This window comes from Herpailurus yagouaroundi, unplaced genomic scaffold (assembly GCF_014898765.1).
Source record: "Herpailurus yagouaroundi ecotype Mexico unplaced genomic scaffold, PumYag 198, whole genome shotgun sequence".
NCBI classification, from domain to species: domain Eukaryota; kingdom Metazoa; phylum Chordata; class Mammalia; order Carnivora; family Felidae; genus Herpailurus; species Herpailurus yagouaroundi.
The window spans coordinates 23,327,289-23,347,540 of NW_024412429.1; the positions used below are offsets into that span (position 1 = coordinate 23,327,289).

A 20,252-nucleotide genomic window follows, 5' to 3' on the forward strand; every position below is an offset into this window, starting at 1 on the left:
GAACCAGAGGAGGGTTTTGAGAACCCCCAAACTTATAAACGGTGTCAGAAGTGAGGATGGTCTTGTGTGAATACTATTCCCTCTAACAGTGGGGTTAACTCTCACTGTGGCCGAAACTCTGTCATTCTCTCATGTAGTTGTTGGGAGGATTACGAACTTTGACGTGTAAAACATGTAGAACAGTGCATGGTGTATAAGTTGCACAGTAAATGTTGGCTACTGCTTCATGAATGTCACACACAAACATGTACAAATCATTTTTTATTTTTATTTGGTTTAAGTTTATTTATTTATTTTCGAGAGAGAGAGAGAGAGAGAGATGGAGAGAGTGAACGAGGGAGGGACAGACAGAGAGGGAGAGAGAGAATCCCAAGGAGGCTCCACACTGCCAGGGTGGAGCCCAATGTAGGGCTCGAACCCACAAACCACAAGATCATGACCTGAGCTGAAACCAAGAGTCAGGTGTTTAGCTGACTGAGCCACCCAGGCACCCCAAATCATTTTTTATTTTTATTTATTTTAAAATGTTTATTTATTTTGAGAGAGAGAGAAAGAGAGAGTGGGGGAGGGGCAGAGAAAGAGAGAGGGAGAGAGAGACTCTTAAGCAGGCTTCACACCCAGTGTGGGCTTCGATTCCACGACTGTAAGATCATGACCTGAGCCGATCGAGAGTTGGATGCTTAACTGACTGAGGCACATAGGCACCCCTACAAATGATTTTTTAAATGAACACTGACTACACGACCATTTCTATGCTGAATGGCTCAAATGGATCATGTGAATTCCCAATAAATTCTAAGAATAAATGAGAAGAAGCTTACAGGGGTTCAATAACTTACCTACATCATGTCAGTTAGTAAACAGAAGCCAGGACCTAAACGTGTTCTTTGTGACCTGAACACAGACCCATATTTCTTCAAAGCCTATGCTTCTAGCTGTTAAGCTAGACTGCCCCATAAAATATCTCTGTTGAAACTATTCATTGCTACACCCTTATAAAGATTACAGATGATGTTTTCAAGCACTCGTGCAAACTTATCAATAGATGGGAACGACAGTTACCAAGTCCTCACTGTTTTTCCTTGCAGGATAGAAACACCCAAACAATTCTCTAAGAAAAATCTGGATAAAGAGCCCCATTTCAAAAACTGCTTCATTGGCTGATAGCAAAGAATAGCACCCTCATCTCAAACTTGTTTATTCCTTTGCAAAGCAATTATCATTCTGTATGAGTGTAGCTTTGGGAGGGGCAATATTTATTCTTGATTGGGTTTTGTACTGGCATATGAAATGAATAAACATTTTCGTTTCTGAATTAGAGTGTATCAAATTCCATTATAGTATCAATAAAATGAAAGAAGCAGTAAATTTAGTGCAGAGCCCTTGGTAAAAATCAAATCACCATGAAACTCTACACACCTAAAATCTTCTATAGAAGCTGTGTTTTTGTTGTTGTTGTTTTTGGTTTTTTTTACTACTTTGTATAAATAGATGTCATTTCAGTACACTTTGCTGCTGCATCTATCAAAATGTTGTCTAGAAAAAGAACTGACAACAATTCCTGCAATTTCTCTCCTTTGGTGGACTGGACTAATGACGCGTCCCCTAATTCACCTCTCCCTGGCAACTAGCACCTCTTTCCTTTCTCCTTCCTGGCCTTATTCATTTCAACCTCCTTCCCTTTTCTTCAGTTTCTTACAAATTTGACTTCACTCTTCATGCTTTCTGGTACATTTTGTACTTATGAACATGTGCTATTAATAGCAATGTTTCAAATTGGGATAATTCCTCAAATTGCATGCCGCCTGGTTGCCATGGGACCCAGTTTGTTATTAGGTTCGCTCGATTCATCATTGGGGTGTCAACTCACCTTGCAAAGTATTACAGGCTTCTCCTAAACCCTGTGTAATCTCTCTATGACTTAACTGGCATGGGATGGGAAAGGGCTAAAACACTTGATTGTCCCCAAATTCTCACTGCAGATAATGATTCAATTTTCTGTTTCGTTCTGTTTGTATAGGTATTTGGTTGCGTGTTTTTGTTTTTGTTTTTGTTTTTGTTGTTGTTGTTGTTGTTGTTCTCGGGTATTTGTTAAAAAAATAAATCCAGATTCAGGATAATGGCAATACTTACCACTAAAATAGGTTTAATAGTACCTTTCCATCTACACTGAATGGTTATTATGAGCACCAAATGAGATAATGTACTAGAGAGAAATATAAGAGATTGTTGTAATATTAACTCGGGTAATGAGGTGAGGACTGGCTAATATTCAATGTTTTGAAGAATAAATCCAGAAGTGTTGCTTATTCCCTGGGCTTTGAGCGATGCTACCCCCAACTAAAAGTGAGAATGGTCGCTGATCCTTAATGATGCTACTTTAGTGATAACAGTGTTCCAGACCTTCTTCCAAGGTTGAACTATTGGTCAGATCAATGGCTGAGCATATTTCCTTTGTTGAGTATTTATTTAAATATCATGACCTCTCAGAGAAGGAACCTAAGTTCAAATACCCTGGGTTGTCAGGAAAAGGCTATGGTGGTAACACATACCATGAGCTTGTGAACCCAAACTAAATTTATACAGTTTTCAAAAAAAGAAGTAACCTGGTTATGTAACATACACAATGAATTATAAAAGCCCCCTGAGTAGATGTTCAGATGCCAGAACTCATCCAAACTCCCCACCTTTTCCCAGCTTGCATGGGAATTTTCATAATTAAATAAATTCTCCATCTGGTACCTTTAAGCCCATAGTGTTTTGTTTGTGGCACTTCAGGTTAAACTGTTGAGGGGGAAAGCCTTCTTTTTCCTTAACCTTCTGCTCCAAGTGAGTGGTGAGTTCTTAGCAGTGACATTATAGAAGTACACACACATGTGAAACATTTACCATGTTATCAAGGGCTACTCAGTGTGTGCTGAATTCATGAAGTCATTGTAATAATATCATGGCTCCCAAGGGGTCTTATATGCCTCAGACTGGGAATTTTTCTACCAAAAAAAAAAAAAAAAAAAAAAAGTCCTTAAGATCTTATCTGGCAATGAAGGAGGGGCAGCTCTTGACCTGAGTCCTGCCTCCCACCTCCACTCCTTTCATCCTCGCCATTTCCCGACTCAGAGCCTAGGCTGAGAAAGCACCCTCACAGGCATGCTATTTAGAGCTCCCGTGCCTGTGCCTATCCCACATCGACTGAGGAGTGAACTCTCTCCTCCTCCTAATCTCATTCATATTCATTTCCTCCAGGAAGTACTCCTTCAAGAATAGACAGCTACTCTTCCTTCTGTGTTCCCACACCACTGAATGTATAATTCTGCTATTTCATTGTGCAATATTGTAAGCCACTGTTGCTAGGTCTGCTTCCCACAACAGTCTGAGAACTGTTTGAGGTCAGGTGCTGTTTTATTCATCTTTGCATTATCAGTGGTGGCCAGAGAAGACAAACAGGTTTTAATTCATGTGCCAATTGTCACAGTTTGAGAGGATCTCTGGAGCACTTGGGTGAGAAGGATTTTGGTGCCAAATCCTGGTACGGCAGAAAGGAGTGCTAGGATTGATTAGCTATGTCTGTGTTGAGAGCAGAACGGGAGAGCTAAGACACGACTGTCACATGTGCATATTCCAACAGCGGTGGAAGCTTGATAATGCCTGTTGTGTGCATGGAGTATACTTTCTGGTCCAAACTGAATGGACATCTAGTCACAGACACAAGCACACATTATAAGTGCTTGTTGCTGTTTTATCCCTCTTTAACCTCAACTCTCTCCATGAAATCTCCATCTATTTAATCCTGCTTTCTCTCCACACTACAGGTGATTTCTTTTCTTACTGCACCCTCAGAAACAGTAAGGCAGTGGTCCAGGGCAACACTTCTGAACCATAGCCAGCTGGCAATTTAGAATAATTTCTCCTCTTAAGCAAGTTACAGAAAGTTTCCTTCCTCCACTATCTTACAGCAATACTTTAAAAAAAATTGTTTTAATGTTTATTTATTTTTGAGAGAGAGAGAGAGGGGGGGGGAGGGGCAGAGAGAGAGAAGCAGGTTCCAGGCTCTGAGCAGTCAGCACAGAGCCCTATGCCAGGCTTGAACTCATGAACCATGAGATCATGACCTGAGCCAGAGTTGGATGCTTAACTGACTGAGCCACCCAGGTGCCTCTCTTACAGCAATACTTTAACAACACCCATGTTACCACTGTCTTACCAAATAAAATGTACATGTTCATCTCAGGTAACTTAACATCAGGTATCTGGAAAGATGAGACTTCACCTGGTCAAAAGATTCCTGGCATTTTGGAATCCAAGATACTTTATCTGGTTATTTTTAACTGGGAGGTCATTCAAAGAGAGATAAGACTAGGGTTCCAAGTAAGTATGTAATTATGGGGAAGTAACTTGCCAATTCTAAGAATGTATGGGGCTTCCTTTTCCTTTTTTTTTTTTTTTAACTCCGACCAATGCTATTTTCACAATTTCACTTTGCATTCCAAGAGTATCGCTCCTTATGACCCATCCTGGAATTATTTGGCTTTTATTATCTTCTTGAAATGCTTTAGATAAACTGTGAATATCCTAGATAGAATTCCAATTCTGCACTCATTAAGGCTTAACATCTACATATGCAACTGCAAACATTCCCACACAATCAACTGATTGTTACCAAGAGCTGAAAAGAAAAGCTGGACCAAAGCTTATTGTAAAAGGAAGGGCATGGATTGATACAAGCCCTGTGGAGTAATAAAAACACCCTCTGGTCTGGTCTCAGGAGCCAACTCTATCTGGCAACAAACTTTATGGAGATCTAGGATGGAAATAATGTTGGCAGAGCCCGATAGCCCTAGTGGGTCATCCATCCAGGGCATCAGATAGGAGTCAGGATCAGTAACATTTCATCTTCAACAGACCACACGCAACCTGGTGTAAGAGAGACAGATACCCAGGGGTTTCAGTGAGGTCATATTCTCAGCCATTGTGTCACATATTCCTCCTGCAAGGTGCATATGACATTACCACTTACATGAAATGGAAGTGTTCTGTATCTAGTTAATGGGTAGCTAGTTTTATCTTTCTTGGGTTTTCCCAATTGAAAGCAACAAATAACTAGTTTAGTTTTATCTGTAGGTGCCACAATTCTGACACTTCCCGGGCACATATTGACTTGACAAACAGATTTAAGATGTTCTTAACCCGTTCCTCAATGGCACAGGGTCACTAGCTGATTGTATGGTAAGAATGGCCTGTGATTTGGAGTCAACATGGAACTTGATAGAAATTTTGGCTCCGCCAATTAGTAGCTATAAGACTCTGAGCAAGTCATTATACCCCTTTTAACTTTTTCATCTGAAAAATGGGGAGAATACTGCCTTTCTCTTCGGGTTGTGAAGGATTAAACAAAGGTACACATATAAGCTGCTATATAGTAGACATTCAAAAAAGTACAGGGATTTTATTATTATTGTTACAGATATATTTGTTATGTCCTTTGATGTGAGTTTGTTATGATGTATATGTGCTTTTGGTTCTCTCTTCTCATATTGCGTACCAATCCTACCACTCACTTAAATCTGTCTTCCCCTACTGTGACGCAAATCCCCTTTTGTTATTTCTGAGATTGGATGTTTTCTCATGCCAGGAATCTTGACAATTTCTCGGTTCTCCTCAGGCTGCTATTACTCCTGCTTATTCTAAGCCCTTCCCTTTACCTTTCCTTTTAACCCCAGAGGAGGAGATATATTGGCACAGATAAAAACCCAGCTGTGTGACCTTGGGATATTGCTTAGATGCTCTGTACCTTAGTTTCTTCATCTATAAAATGAGGAGAATAATAGAACCTCTCTCATAGGGTCGTCATGAGGATTAAGTGAGTTCAAATAGTACCCAATACACAATAAGCACAGTGGAAATATTTGCTAAATAAAAATAAAAGGAAATGAAATATCAAGTGGAGCTTTGATAGGAAATGCAACAGCAAGGTTGCCTGGGAATAAAACTCTCTTTGCCTGGCTTCTTTCATCCTGTCCTTCAATGTCTCATCCCAGACGTGGGAAGATGGTGGCAGTCCAAATCTGAGTTTGGATTTCAGGGAAAAGTTGTCAAGAAAGTTTGGTGTGAGTCAGGAATATAGGCTAAGGGGTAAAAACCTCCACATGACTCAAAAATGGATTCATCTCATTCATGAGGTCCAGGGATTCCCCTTAGGGATTTGGACTAGTTCTGTGCTAAAATAGTGTTTCTGAAGTGCGTCCTGTCTTTCAGGAGCTCCCTCAACCCTTTGTTAAAAGTGACTTTAACATCTATCTTGTGCCCAGCAAAAGATCAACTGCCGAAGCTGTGATTTTTTGTTTGCTTTTAATTTTCTTTAGAGCATTCTTCTAATGCTCTCTGACGATGGACTGAAATTCTTCAGGGCGCCTTGCAACCATCAGGTCAATGTTTGAATAGGAAAATCTATAGGAGTCGGAGTAATTTCCTTATAAGCAAAGAGCAAATACGAATGTGTAAAATTTCTGCCTCAGGAGTGACTAACTCTTCATGAAAGTCCTTTCAATCAGATACCCAGAGTGTGGTCTGTGGACCAGTGACTGGCGGTTGGTATAGATCCATGGAAAGATAAGTACAGGAACTGAAAATAATCATGTAGAAACTTCTGCAGCAATTTGCTCATTGAACGTAATACAAGATTTGGAGTTTCAATGTTGTTTGTTTTCTGTTTCCTCTTTCTAGTAATCAATTTTTTTTATTGTATTTTATAAAAATTCAGTTTTATAGATTGGAAATCTAAAAAAATGCTCCTTCACCCCAGATAGTTTTAAATGTTAGGAAATTTCTACCAGCTGTTGGTCCAGAGGTCAGGAGCCATGATTGACCGATGGCTCAAATTTGTGATTCCATAATTTCATGATCCCAGGCAGAAAGAGGTGTCTGTTGTTTATGTGTTTTATGTAGAAATATCAGGTTCATTAAAGAAAAAAATCCCATGGAAGCCTAAGCTACTAGACAGCCTTGTTAAGGTCAACAGATTGCCACTAACAGAGTAATCTGTGGTCATTCAAATTTCTTACAATAGGGGTTCAAGTGTCAGATCTGAATTTTAAATCTGATTCTGTCACTTGCTACTTACTTGATCTAGAAGATCCAGATCCTCATTTAACTTCTCTAAGCTGTAAAGTAGTTTTTATTTCCTAGGGTTGCTTTGAAGCTCAAGTAGTTAACACTTGTAGAGTGTCCACTATTTGCCAGGCACGTGGTGATATGAAACAACACACATATATTCATTTACTCCTCACAACGACCCTCTGAGGTAGTTACTATTTTCATTCCTATTTTGTAGATGATAAAACTGAGGCATGGAGGGATTAAGTGATTTGCCCAAAGTCATACAACCAGGAACCAATGAAGCTGGGATTCAAATCCATGAGGGCGGGCCAGAGTCTATAATTTAACCCCCATATCATGATTCTTTTCATGATCAGTTTGAATAAATGTTTGCTCCTTGCTCATTTCATCTCTTCACCCATTTTAAGTGGGCTTAGGTGGTAGTCTGGTTCTATCCAGACCCTCATGTGTTACACTTATCTAATTATAGGGAGATCGGCTTTTACTCTCCCATCTACTGACACATTTTACAACTTCTACTCAGGTAAAACATCCTGAGCCAGATATGGTTAATAGAGTGAAGCCAGGAGACTACTTGATAAGTTCCAATTGCCCACGCGGCCAACATAAAGGTCACCCTTGGTCAACTTCTCACTTCATTATTCAATCATCCATTTGTTCCACGTCCATGTTTTGAACATTGATAGTGTGTCCAGTCTTGTGCAAAAGCACAGGGAAAGCAAAGATGTAATGACACACACCCCACTGTTAAGGAGGTGAAGTTTACTGGGTAAGATGGGCTCATAAATATGGACATGGAAGTGTGAAGATGTGAGGGAAACAAGATCTTGTGGTGACAGAGGTGGGAAATTGAACACATGATATCTCCTCCATTCATTTGGGACTCCTTGCCCACTGTACCGGCCATGGAGGCTTCTCAGCTCATCAGCAAGCAGACACAGACAAACATCCACCACCTCAACATTCTGAAGCTACAGCCGCAGTGTATCTCAACAAAGAAAAAGAGCACAGGTTTTCCAAGTAGTGGATGTAAGTGTCGTCGGTTCTTTGGGTCCTGAAAGTGTTACTATTAAATATCTGCTAAAAAAACATTCAGAGGACTTTAACTTCTGTTTTAAGATTCCCTTGGACGAGACTGCCCTTCTCCTATGTTTCAACTCTGAATGCCTCTTTTTTTTCCCCCTTCAGAGTACAGCTTAAATGTGATTTCCAGTCTACCTCCCCAAATCCTCATTTGTCCCATTCAAAGAATGGGCCAATCCCTTCTCAGTGGTCCATCTGTATTCTGTGCATACCTCTAGCAAAGCATTCATTGTTCTACAATTTAAATTTAAAATGTATAAAAATATAAATTTTTTGTGCTTGCGAGTGGGCTATATTTTGTTCTTTTTTGTATCCTGGTGCCCGGTTCGATAAAGACTTTGAGAAGGCTGAGGGTCTTTCAGGCTGCTCCACTGAATCTCAGTCTGCCTTGTTAATTACTTCAACAGTGTCCAAATTTAAGATGCAAGAGAAGTTGTAGCTGGTCCTTCTCCATTCCAAATACAAGCCGGTCATGAGGAGTTCCTATCTCTCAGTAGCAATTTCGTCCCCTACCTTTGTTTTCTATGGACCATATCCTCTGGTAACAAGATCTTTTTGGACAGAAAAACTTTTCTTTAGTATCTGTCTTCTTAGCATTAACCTCTTGAGTATTCCCAGTTGTTGCAGTTTCTTCAACTGTTCCTGGCTTTTCTAGGGCTAAATGACCACTGCTATGGTGTCTGCTTCCACCCAACTCTCTATGACAGACACCCTTTTTTCCCTTATAAATCACTTTCTTCCTCATAAATCAATCCAGATATTGTAGCTAGTGGGGATCCCACGACTTCAGAAAAAGCAGAAGCCCCCTCTTCAAATCCAAAGGATTGATTACGATTGGTTTAGGGCTTGACATATTACCAATGTTCTAGCCAATGAGATAAAAAGGAAAATTCAGCTGGAGACTGGCTCCTTTTCCAGAGTGAAAAACAAAAAGCAAAAAACACACAACAGAAACAACAAAGATGCCACAGTAGGGAGAAAGGCTTTTTCTCTTATGGCTTCTTTTTGCATTGGATATCATTACAAGAAAATAATTCTGCAAACAAAGGGAACCATCTTGTAATCACAAGGCGATAACTTTGAGGATAAAAGGCCACCATACTAAGGGTGACAGATTGGAAACCTAGAAAGAAACTAGGTCCATTGTTGAACAACTGAAAAAACATCAGAAACACTTATCCTCTGACTGCTTTTTATGTGAGAAAATAAGTTCCTAATTTTTTAAGTCACTGGTGCTGTTTTCTGTTATTTGAAGCCAAAAGCTTTCTGCTTAATATAATTCTTGAAGTTTTTCCTGCTTTTCTTATGAATTGAGACTTACTGCTTTTCTCTTTCCCCACAGTTCTAAACCCTAACGTTCTCCAAAGTTTAGTTCAGTTAGAGTAGAAATGATTTTCCCAGAGCTGGAGGTAACCTCACATGTTCAATAGATGAAGAAACCAAATGAATGATAAGTTCAAAGATTTGGCCAGAACATACACAATGAATACTGGTGCTGGCCTCCAGCTCTTCCGATTCCTAATCCGGGAACTGTGACTCCTGAGAGTCCTGACATACTAGAAAGATTAACCGCGAATATAACACAGTTAAGGGATGGTGCTGTTTTTGACTTTATAGCCCCAGTCTCTAACACAGTGACAGTACACTATTGCTTATAGAAGTTTGTGAAGTAAATAATGCTATAAGCTCCATGAAATAAGACTTCTTCCTAACTGGCTACTCAGGTCTCCATGTGGTGCATGGCACAAAATAGGTTCTCAATAAAAAATTTTTTTGGGGTGGACTAATGACTGGGAATTACCAATAGATGTGTGATGCTATTTTTGAGACCTGAGGAATTAATTAGTCAAAGGCACTGAAACTCAAAGCACTGGGCAACTAATATCAAGATGGGAGAAGGACACACAAAAAGCTAAACTCTTGCACTCAGGAATCAGGCAATGGACTTGAGACTTTGGTTTCACCAGTGGCATGGTCATGGGTAAGTCATTTTACTCCTCTGAGTTTCAATTTCCTTATATACAATAGGAACAGTGCCTCCTGCATTGGGTTTTTGTGAGGATAACATGAAATCATGAGAGCATAAAACATATAGCACAGTGCCTGGTATGTAGAAAAAAGTTAATATATATTCATTATTATTGTCTACATTTTTGGAGAAAATAAGATTTCTTAAGGAGGTATGAGAAGGGAATGTGGTTTAGAACAGGCAAAACAGTATCATTTAGGTTGACTTGATGCAAATGTGTTTTCATGGGGGGCGTGCATTTTTGGTTTAGGTAGCTCATTTTGCTTACAGTTGGAAGAGGGAAAAAGCTAAGCAGATGGCATGGTGACACAAAGGACAGCCTACTGCTGCTAGAGCTTGTAAAAATGGAACCCCATGGCTGCCAGCTTGGCCGAACTTCAAACAAGTCCCACAAAGAGCGTAACTCGCTCAAGAGGGGGCAGGAACTTGGTGTGAAGCTCTCTAATGTGCAAAGGACATTATCATTACATTCATGGCAGCTTGACTCAGTGCTGGGGCCTGGCCCAGATGGGAGGCTGGTGTCAGAAAACTGGGGTCAGACAGTGCATCTCACGGAGGGACTCCAGAGATTGAGGCCTTTGAAAAACCCTTACTCCAGAATAACGACAAATTACCAACAGATGGCGTGAGTCACGGAAGCGGGGTCCGAGCAAAGCATCTGCAAACTCACGGCAGAGGCCCTGCCCTGCTGGGCTAGCGGGCAGAAGCAGGCCCCGGCCCAGATGGCCGCGAAGGTCACCAGGAGGGGCACCAGCCGCACGCGCTTTACTCCTGAGAGCTGGCACAACCCTTAAAGCCCACAGAGGCTTCCCAGGATCAAATAAACCAAAATATCCTCATCAGGGAAAACGTCACACTTCCTTTTGGGCTACTGGTTGCAAGAAAATGAAAATGCGTTGGGGGCAGGGAGTAATATGCAGAGCCTGGGCGAGGCATTTAGCAGAAAAAGGCCACCATTTTCCATTCCAGGGGCTGATTTGATACATTTCTTTTCTCACACACAGGTTTAGCTTCAAATCAGAAAAGTACTGTCAATGATGTACGTTTCCCATATGTTTTCCCTGCCATTATTTTATAAAATAGAGCCACTTGCAAAACCTCGTGCAAAAGCATCACATGTAACACATGCAATAATGAAAAAAAATACTAAATTCTATTAAAAAGAAAAGCCTCCCATGGAATAAAGTCCTCGTAGCATTCCACTCGAGGAAAAGCCTGGCTTCTGGGGTTCTGTGGCACCTTGCACATATCCTACCCTTTCACTTTGGATGTAACCATTCCCGATCCCACTTCTGCCATGAGAATTTGAGCTCCCCTGAGTCAGCATCATAGATTATTATTTTTGTTTAGTTATTATTTTTGAAAATTTATACCCAAGTTAATTAACATATAGTGTAATAATGATTTCAGGAATAGAATTTAGTGATTTCATCACTTACGCATTAAACACCCAGTGCTCATCCCAAGTGCCCTCTTTAATACCCATCATCCATTTAGCCCATCCCCCCCCCCAAAACTCCTCCAGCAACCCTCAGTTTGTTCTCTGTATTTAAGAGTCTCTTATGGCTTGTCTCCCTCCCTGTTTTATATATTTTTTGCTTCCCTTCTTTTATGTATAGATCATTTATTCTTAACCCCCTGACACCATCTATACCTAACATTTAGTAGGCCCTCAATTAATGACTGATGGATGAATAAATGCATGCATACAGGGCTATGGAGTACTTATTAGTTGTTTTTCTTCTTTCCAGGAAGGGAAGTGCATTTGAGCTCCGCATGGAATAATCCCTTTGCCACATTCTCAGCCAATCTGGTTTAAGTTCATCTCATCCTCATCTCCGAGTTGGTTTTTCCTCATGTTACACATCATAGAATATTTACCACCAATTGTGAAAGGCCACTTTCTAAATGAAAGGATAAGTATTTCTGTTCCACCCTGTTATCGATGCTGTTAGATTACGTTCTTAAATCTAATTTGTATCCCTTCTTCCCTGATAAAAGGATCCTAATCGGGGCCTGTCTGTGGAATCCTCACTCACCCCATTGCCCAAAGAACATTTGGAAATCTAGGTTAAGGAAAAGGAGGACCCAGCAAAGTGACACAGGCTGGATAGATTTTTTTTTTTCTTCCTACTTTATTTCCCCAGAATTTTTTTTTCCATGTAAAGACAAAACCTAGTCAGTGCCCCATCAAAATCTTCTTCTCTTTTGAGACAAAACTCCTGAAAGGCATGTGATGGTCCCAACCAGGTGGGGTAATGGCAGGGATTTTCTCTTTTCTTTGGGAAACTGCCATGGGGATAACTCATCTTCTTACTATTAATCACTTTAATCGACTTTTGAAAGAGGAAAATTGACCAAAAAAAAAAAAAAAAAAACCAGGAATTGACCTCATGCAGTTTTCCAGAGCATAATTACTTTTTCTTCTTTTATGAGTGAGCACATTGTGTGTAGAGATCATGAAAGGAAATCTTTTACCTTTGAAAAGGCAAATTGCCTGGTGTTTTACTTGCACAGTGGGAAAAACTGTTAAAGTCCAGGTCTTCCTCTCCTGTCAGTGGTGTGGTCCACACTCCCTCCCCACTCGCTGGCCCCACTCCCACAAGGCTGGGCAGAGGTGTGTTTTGGGGGGGGATTTGGTAGTTTACAGAACATCCTCACTGGCGTTCAAGTACCATGGACAGATGCCAGACAGGCACTGGATTTAGCCTCCCAGAAGTACCTCACTCAAAATGCAGATACTTTTTTAAAACTAGAATTGAAATTAAAATTTGAAGAAAAATAATAAACAAATAAATAAACAAACAGATATACTTTTTTTAAGTAAAAAAAAAAAAGCCTTTCCTAATGATTTTACTAAGTTGGTAAACTATGGACATGGTAGAGAAAAAACAGCAGTTATTCACATCTTGGTGGTTCCTCAACTATGAACAAGGTTCATTTCCCCTTTGTCTTTATTATCTCATCAAACCACCACTCATTCCTGAATTTCCTAAAGTAAAATCAGAGCAAAACGAATTAACCAATGTCATGTAATCTGAGTACATGGTTTTAAAATGTAAGAAACTGTAGATTTTAGGGGTGCCTAGGTGGCTCAGTCAGTTGAGCATCCGACTTCAGCTCAGGTCATGGTCTCACAGTTCGTGGGTTCGAGCCCCACATCAGGCTTTGTGCTGACAGCTTGGAGCTTGGACCTGCTTCAAATTCTGTGTCTCCCTCTCTCTCTGTCCCTCTGCTGCTCATGCTCTTTCCCTCTCAAAAATAAATAAACATTAAAAAAATAAAAAAAAGAAACTGTAGATTTTAAAATTTAGTTTTCAAATGTAAGATTTAAGAAATGGCTGCAGTGCCAGGCAAAGCCACCCCTAACGTCCATGCCCTGAGGGGATGATCATCATCAAATCACTTCATGCTTCAACCACTTGTTGGGCTTCGGGGACAAGTGGGTGGGATGGTGCCTGGAGTCGGGCCAGATGTGAGGCTCCATCAATCAACACCTCCCTCTGCTCATGGCCTCCAATCTCATCAGCCTCTCCATATACACTGAAGTTACTAACAGGGGGATTAGCATAGGATGGGAGCTCCCAGAGCGTAAGAAAGAGGTAGCATGAACAGCATATTACTTTGAAAGAACACCATTTTACATTTCTATGTTCATTTGCTCTATCCTGAATACATAACAATTTATCAATATGCTGTCGTTTTGAGTAGAAACCAATGGAACCAAAAGGGAGCTATGGAGAAAAATGGCGGAAGAGCAGATGGGAAGAAGAAGAAAGGACCCCATAAAATGGCAATCTTGAGAAAAAAATATATCTAGGTGGCTTGTTTCCTGCCACAAAGGGAAAAGCAAAGTAAAGCACTCAATTATAAGCAGGTTATAGTGGTAAAATAATAAACTGACTTAAGACTTTTGTCTTTTTAGACAAGATGCCTAGGAAAAGCACTTTTACCTCAAAGGAAAGCTACATCATCTAGAATTTCAGGGTATGCGTGCACCTTGCCATGAAGGACAGGTGGCCTGTACACATGCATTTTACAATGGAATGATGCCTGTACAAAGTGGGTTGGTGGAGGACAAGGTCTATTTGACCAAAGAGCTCCTCACCAGGAGCTGTTCAGCCTAAGCCGAATGGTGTCCATACCCAACATTTTCTCCGTTGCAAATTGATATTCTTTGTTCCTCTCCCACCGTACCTTTAAAATTTTCATAAAGGCTCCCTGAATAATACAAACTGATAAAACGCTAAAAATTGACAACAGCTGTTCACTAATTGAGTTTATATGAAAGTTTCATTAATCGCAGAGAACCACAACAGATTGAGAAACATCGCCAATGTTCTTTGCACTGAGACTCCCCAATCAATCCTTTATACAGTTGTCAGCATAATCTTTCAAGACCTCAGATTTGATCTACATAAAATCTCTCAAAGGCGTCAAAGGCTCCTGAATGCCTTCATGATTAAACTGAGACTCCCCTAACTTGGCATCTAAGGCCTTCGTGGTCTAGTGTCTGACTACATCTCTTTAATCTCCCACCAGTCATTCACATACAGCCTATGCTACAGGCATATCAAAGAACTCAGTTTATTTAGTGTTCCGGACTTTTCCTCTGTCATTTGTGCCTGTGCTATCAAATACACTAGCCACCAGACACAGATGGCTACTGTTTAGAATACGATTAGTTCAAATTAACCCATGCTACGGGTGTAAATAAACACCAAATTTCAAAGACTTAGCAGAAATATCTCACTAATAATTTAAAAATATTGGTTAACTTTTATTATTTTTTAAAATTATGAGTGAATTTTTTTTAAGTTTATTGATTTTGAGAGGGGGGAGGTTAGAGGCAGAGAGAGAGGAAGAGAGAAAATCCCAACCAGGCTCTGCTCAGCTCAGAGTCCAGTGCAGGGCTTGAACTCATGAACTGTGAGCCCATGATCTGAGCCAAAATCAACAGTTGGACGCTTAATCGACTGAGGCACCCAGGTGCCCCATAAATACTGGTTACCTTTTAAATGATAATAGATTTGTTGAATTAAATAAAGTATACTATTACAGTAGATTTCACCTGCTGCTTTGAACTTTTGTTTAATATGGTTCACATTTGTGGTTTACGTGATGTTTCCATCAGGCAGCACTGGTCCACAGTTATGCCCAAGCTCCCTCCGCAAGAGGTCCCTCCTCACTTAATCTACCCAGATAGCTACTCCCCATCCTATTAAGACTCAGCTCAGCATCACATCTCCTGGAGAAGCTTGCCTAGTTGAATTCATGCTCCTCATATCTCCATTATAAAAACATTCACATAACACCTATATTGTAGTCACCTTTTTAGGTGTTAGTCTCTTTAGACTGACTCCTTGAAGGTGAAAATGCTTTCTCCATTATTTCTGCAGGAAGCACTGCCATCCTATGAATGCTTGATTAATTAAATAAAGGTCACTCCAAACTTGAACATCAGTGGAATTCACTCATTTATCCCCTAACACATATTTAATGAGCACTTGCAATGCACTGGGAGAGAAATAAAGATAATATAATCCCTTCTATTTGTACAACTTATTGCAGTTTACAAAGTACTAGCATTTCCAGTTCCTTTTTCAAAACCTTTATCAGGGGCAGGCCACTTATTTATATTCCTTTCTCAGATGAGGAAACTAAGGCCCAAAGAGTTTAAGTGACTTTCCCAAAGTCATGCAACATTAGAACTCGATAATGGGAGGTCTGACAGTTAACTCGATATTCAAGAAGCAACAAATAGTTCTGAGTGGCTGAAATAAAGGATGTTAAGACATAAAGCCAGAGACATGTTGAAGAGTCAAACTGTGTCCAGTCGGCCAACATTCTTCAAATTTTAGCCAGTTCCTACAATCTTTATGAGCTTTGCCACATCCAAGAGCAACCTAGACTATTATTTCCTCAGTATTTTTAAAATGGATTCCATATTGACTCACTTACTTTACTTTTCATCCAAAGTAGTAACATCAATGGTTTGATATATATATGCTATTACTAAAATACAATAACATGATAGTATACTATTCTTATTAATCTGTAATATATTCCTAACATATAATAATTAAGATGGAATATGTTGTATATTATAGTTTTACTTTAATATACATTAAATTAATTAAACAAGGAGGCCATTAGATTGAGTCGGTTCTAATGCCTTATCAGCTTATAGAAGCAAACCAAAACTCAAGTCTATAAATGCTTCAAGATTAAGAAATTGAAACCTGGGGGCGCCTGGGTGGTTCAGTCGGTTAAGCGTCCGACTTCAGCTCAGGTCATGATTTCACGGTCCGTGAGTTGGAGCCCCACGTCGGGCTCTGGGCTGATGGCTCAGAGCCTGGAGCATGCTTCCGATTCTGTGTCTCCCTGTCTCTCTGCCCCTCCCCCGTTTTGCTCTGTCTCTGTCTCAAAAATAAATAAACGTTAAAAAAAATTAAAAAAAAAAAAAGAAATTGAAACCTGAAGACAAGCAATCATAGACAATTAAAGAGACTTTCCCAAATAAAGCAACTCCTTGAGCTATAGCCAATCAAATAAACTCCTTGATTTGCTTCCGTGTCTTCTCTGCTAAAGTACTGCCCTTAGTTCCTGTTTGTAGAACGCTCCTAACCACTTCTGGTTTGGCGTTGCCCAGTTCAAGTTGACGTTTGCTCACAGAAACTCTTAATATTTTAATATGATTCAGTTTATCTTTCAACATATATATTTTTCTTAATAAATAGTAAAATAAATATATAAGTAGTAAGAACATTCGCCAGTATGCTCATAAAATCATTTTGTCCCCCACTAGGAATATCAATACTATCCACTGGGAAACTGCAATGGACATTAGGAATCCATTAAAGGATTTTAAACTTGGAAGTGACATAATGAGGTTGACATTTTAGACTTCTAGAAGCCAAGCTCCTAATCTGAAAGAAAGGAAGGAAGGTGATGAGATGGCAACTCCAGTCAATAGTAAGTCAAGAGAAGTTAATGTGAACTCAGAACCACATTTTTAATTACCTTTAAGTAAAAGAGACACTAAGATCATGAAGTGTCATGTGGAGTCTGATGTAATGTCATCTCCTACCTCTGAATGAATCAGATTGCACATGAAATAGTGCCATATAAACCAGCAAAATACTTTCTTGGCTGTGGTCAAAGATCATGTTTCTGAAAGTGCAAATACCAGAAGCGTCTGAATAATAAAATTATTATAAGAGAATCAAGAAAAAAACCAATTAAATGGCATTGGCCTGATCATTTTTTGTGGAGGGTGGTTTGTGGAGACCGTGTTATCTGCTGAAATAAGAATGGTAAGTTGGCAATGTCACGCTGGCGAAACTCATTTGAGACACATCATCAATGACATGCTACAATCTCCCTGTAATGCAGGAGTTGTAGTTTTAATGATCATCTATATGTTCTGGTGGATTTTATTTAAAAAAATTTTTTTTTCAACGTTTATTTATTTTTGGGACAGAGAGAGACAGAGCATGAACGGGGGAGGGGCAGAGAGAGAGGGAGACACAGAATCGGAAACAGGCTCCAGGCTCTGAGCCATCAGCCCAGAGCCCGACGTGGGGCTCGAACTCCCGGACCGTGAGATCGTGACCTGGCTGAAGTCGGACGCCCAACCGACTGCGCCACCCAGGCGCCCCAGTTCTGGTGGATTTTAAAGCATTACATTGCAATGTGAAAATGAATATTACATGATAAAATGTCTCTTTTCCCCCCAGTTCTGAGCAAGCTACATTTATTGGTTTGTGAGAGAGCTCCAGAGACAATGGAAGAGAACTGACAAACGGGGTTGTGTGAAGGCTTTGCTGGGACTCCTGACTTGGGCAATATTAGCTGTAGAACACTGCTTTCACAGAAGGAGAAGCCAGGAGGCAAAGCTAGGGGAACTCAGTTACACAATGAGCTGATGTCAGCACCACAGTTATAACTTGAGTCTCTTCAGACTAATTCCTTTTTGCAGGCAAAGGTCTTCAAATGTAAGCCCAAGAAGTTTTATATGCTTGTTCAAATTGCAGGAAACAGAGCTGCTCTCTTCATAGCGCCTTGTCGCCAGGTCCAAAGGCACTCCTGGAGCCAAGCCTTCCCTCCGCTGAAGGCACAGGACCCACCGAGGGCCATCCTCTGCTTCTTCTGGCTGGAAACATCACAGTGCCTCCTGTCGGCCCCCAATCCGGGTTTCTCCCATGGTGCTGCTGAGACCCAGCACTGCCAAGCACATCCTGGCCAGGCACCCTTCAAAGCAACGTCTCACGTGGCCACAAACCTAACTTTTGCCTTTTCCCAGGAATAAGGATTGAACTCAGAAATTGAAAGTGAGTTGGCGTTTTGCAATTGACATCTTGAAAGTGGAAAGAACACATTTTCAAAAGCTAGCTAGCTCCACACCTACATGAAGAGGCAGAGGAAGGTTACCTTGGTTTCCCTGTTCTCCAGACCACACCCATCACTTTGGTGACAATCATTTCTTTATTGGTCTTAAGCTTCCCTCAGTCCCCTGAGTCCACGTAAGTGAAGGAGGTTCAGGTCCCCACAGGGGCTGCTTAGCTTCTCTTTGCTGCTCCTCAGCTGTTCCCTCCTTCCTGGTGGCCTATGGCTGTGTGATGCTTCTGCCTCTCCATCTACTCTCTCAGTCCGGCATCCACGACATTTGCTCCCCCCACCCCCACCAATGCACTAGACGTGGCGTAACGTGCCTCCCACACACACAGCACCAGCACCTGCAGCGGTCATCACTGTACCCAGCCCCACTTACCTCAGTGCCTAGTATACAGCAGGCAGTGAGTAAGCATTTATTGACAGGCTGACCAACTGGCTATAGGTAAGATTCTTGCCTTTTGGGACAACCTCCCTACCGCTGAGAAGTCTATTATCTTTGCTCAAGAGTTGTAACTCAGTGACGGAAATTCAGACAGTTAATTATCTTTCTTTAGGCTAGGTTATTTATGGAAATAGGATGCTTGGTGGCTTGCCCTGACATCCCAAGTTCCTTGAGAAGTTGTGAAATAACTGCCCTTCTGTAATTCCATTAATTTTTTAATGGTCACCTAAGTTAAGTAGTTTCTACATAATTTTCATATGCAAATTCTGAGGCCTAAGTGTTTCAAATTCAATGAAAGTTAACGGTGTATATTTTCATTTTTGAAAACTCACACTGAGATAAAAGTCTTAGGTAAAAATATTCACAGCAGTTGGCAGAATTATTTGAGCAATTATTTAATGTAAAGGAAATGATCTCTTGAATTAAAAAGTTACAGAGAACGACCTTCAGAACTGTCATTTTAAGGCAAGATTGCACAGGTGTGACTGTTTTCACTGTCCCAGAGCACATTTGTAAGTCAAACAAGTGCATAAATACCAAAACAGAAGTCAGAAAATTATGACTGAGTTCCTCTGTTACCACCATTCCAAACGATCTCTTTGCAAACAAGGAGCTTTCTCTTAAAAACATTCTGAGCACTTTAACCACAGATGTTCTCTTAAAAGAATCTGTATGTCTCATTGACTATAAAACAGTGACACACACAAATATACCAAAAGAGATAGGAGAGCCACATTACCCTAGAATACACACAAATTGCAACTCAAATAGGGACAGAAGGAAGGAAAAAGCAAGGCAAATATGTTGCATACATTTTGGAGTTTGGAGAGAGGCAGTCAAGACAGTGGACTGTAAGTATTTTCTGGATGTCTGATTTTCACTGTAGGCATGTGTCAAATTTGCTTCTTTGACCAACAATTTTTTTAAAAAAATTGTTAAATTATCTTGTCCTTTGGGGCAAATCAGGCTAATCGCATCAATGTGAAGATTCAGGGGAAAGTTATGTATAGTTTTAGAAATTTACTATCACTGACTTGATGGTTTAATCTCCTACTTCTGCAAAGAAGCAAAATAGATGAGAATCATTGCCATATATGTTTGGGAACTTACGGCTGATTGAGGAAGCCATGACAGTATTTACTTAGTGGCAGGGCAAGAGTGACTTTCATTCAGTCATTTATTCATTCA

General features: G+C 40.4%; 1 protein-coding gene and 1 long non-coding RNA gene across 9 annotated transcripts in view; one reads left to right on the forward strand and one right to left on the reverse strand.

Moving 5' to 3' along the window:
- AIG1 (androgen induced 1) overlaps positions 1–20,252 on the reverse strand; it is a 321,002-nt gene that overhangs the window by 158,937 nt on the left and 141,813 nt on the right. The gene's annotated exons all lie outside the window — the stretch shown is intronic.
- Positions 17,111–19,984, forward strand: LOC121013371 (uncharacterized). Its single transcript, XR_005782668.1, has 2 exons — positions 17,111–17,200; positions 18,262–19,984. It is a non-coding gene; the product is annotated as an uncharacterized LOC121013371 (long non-coding RNA).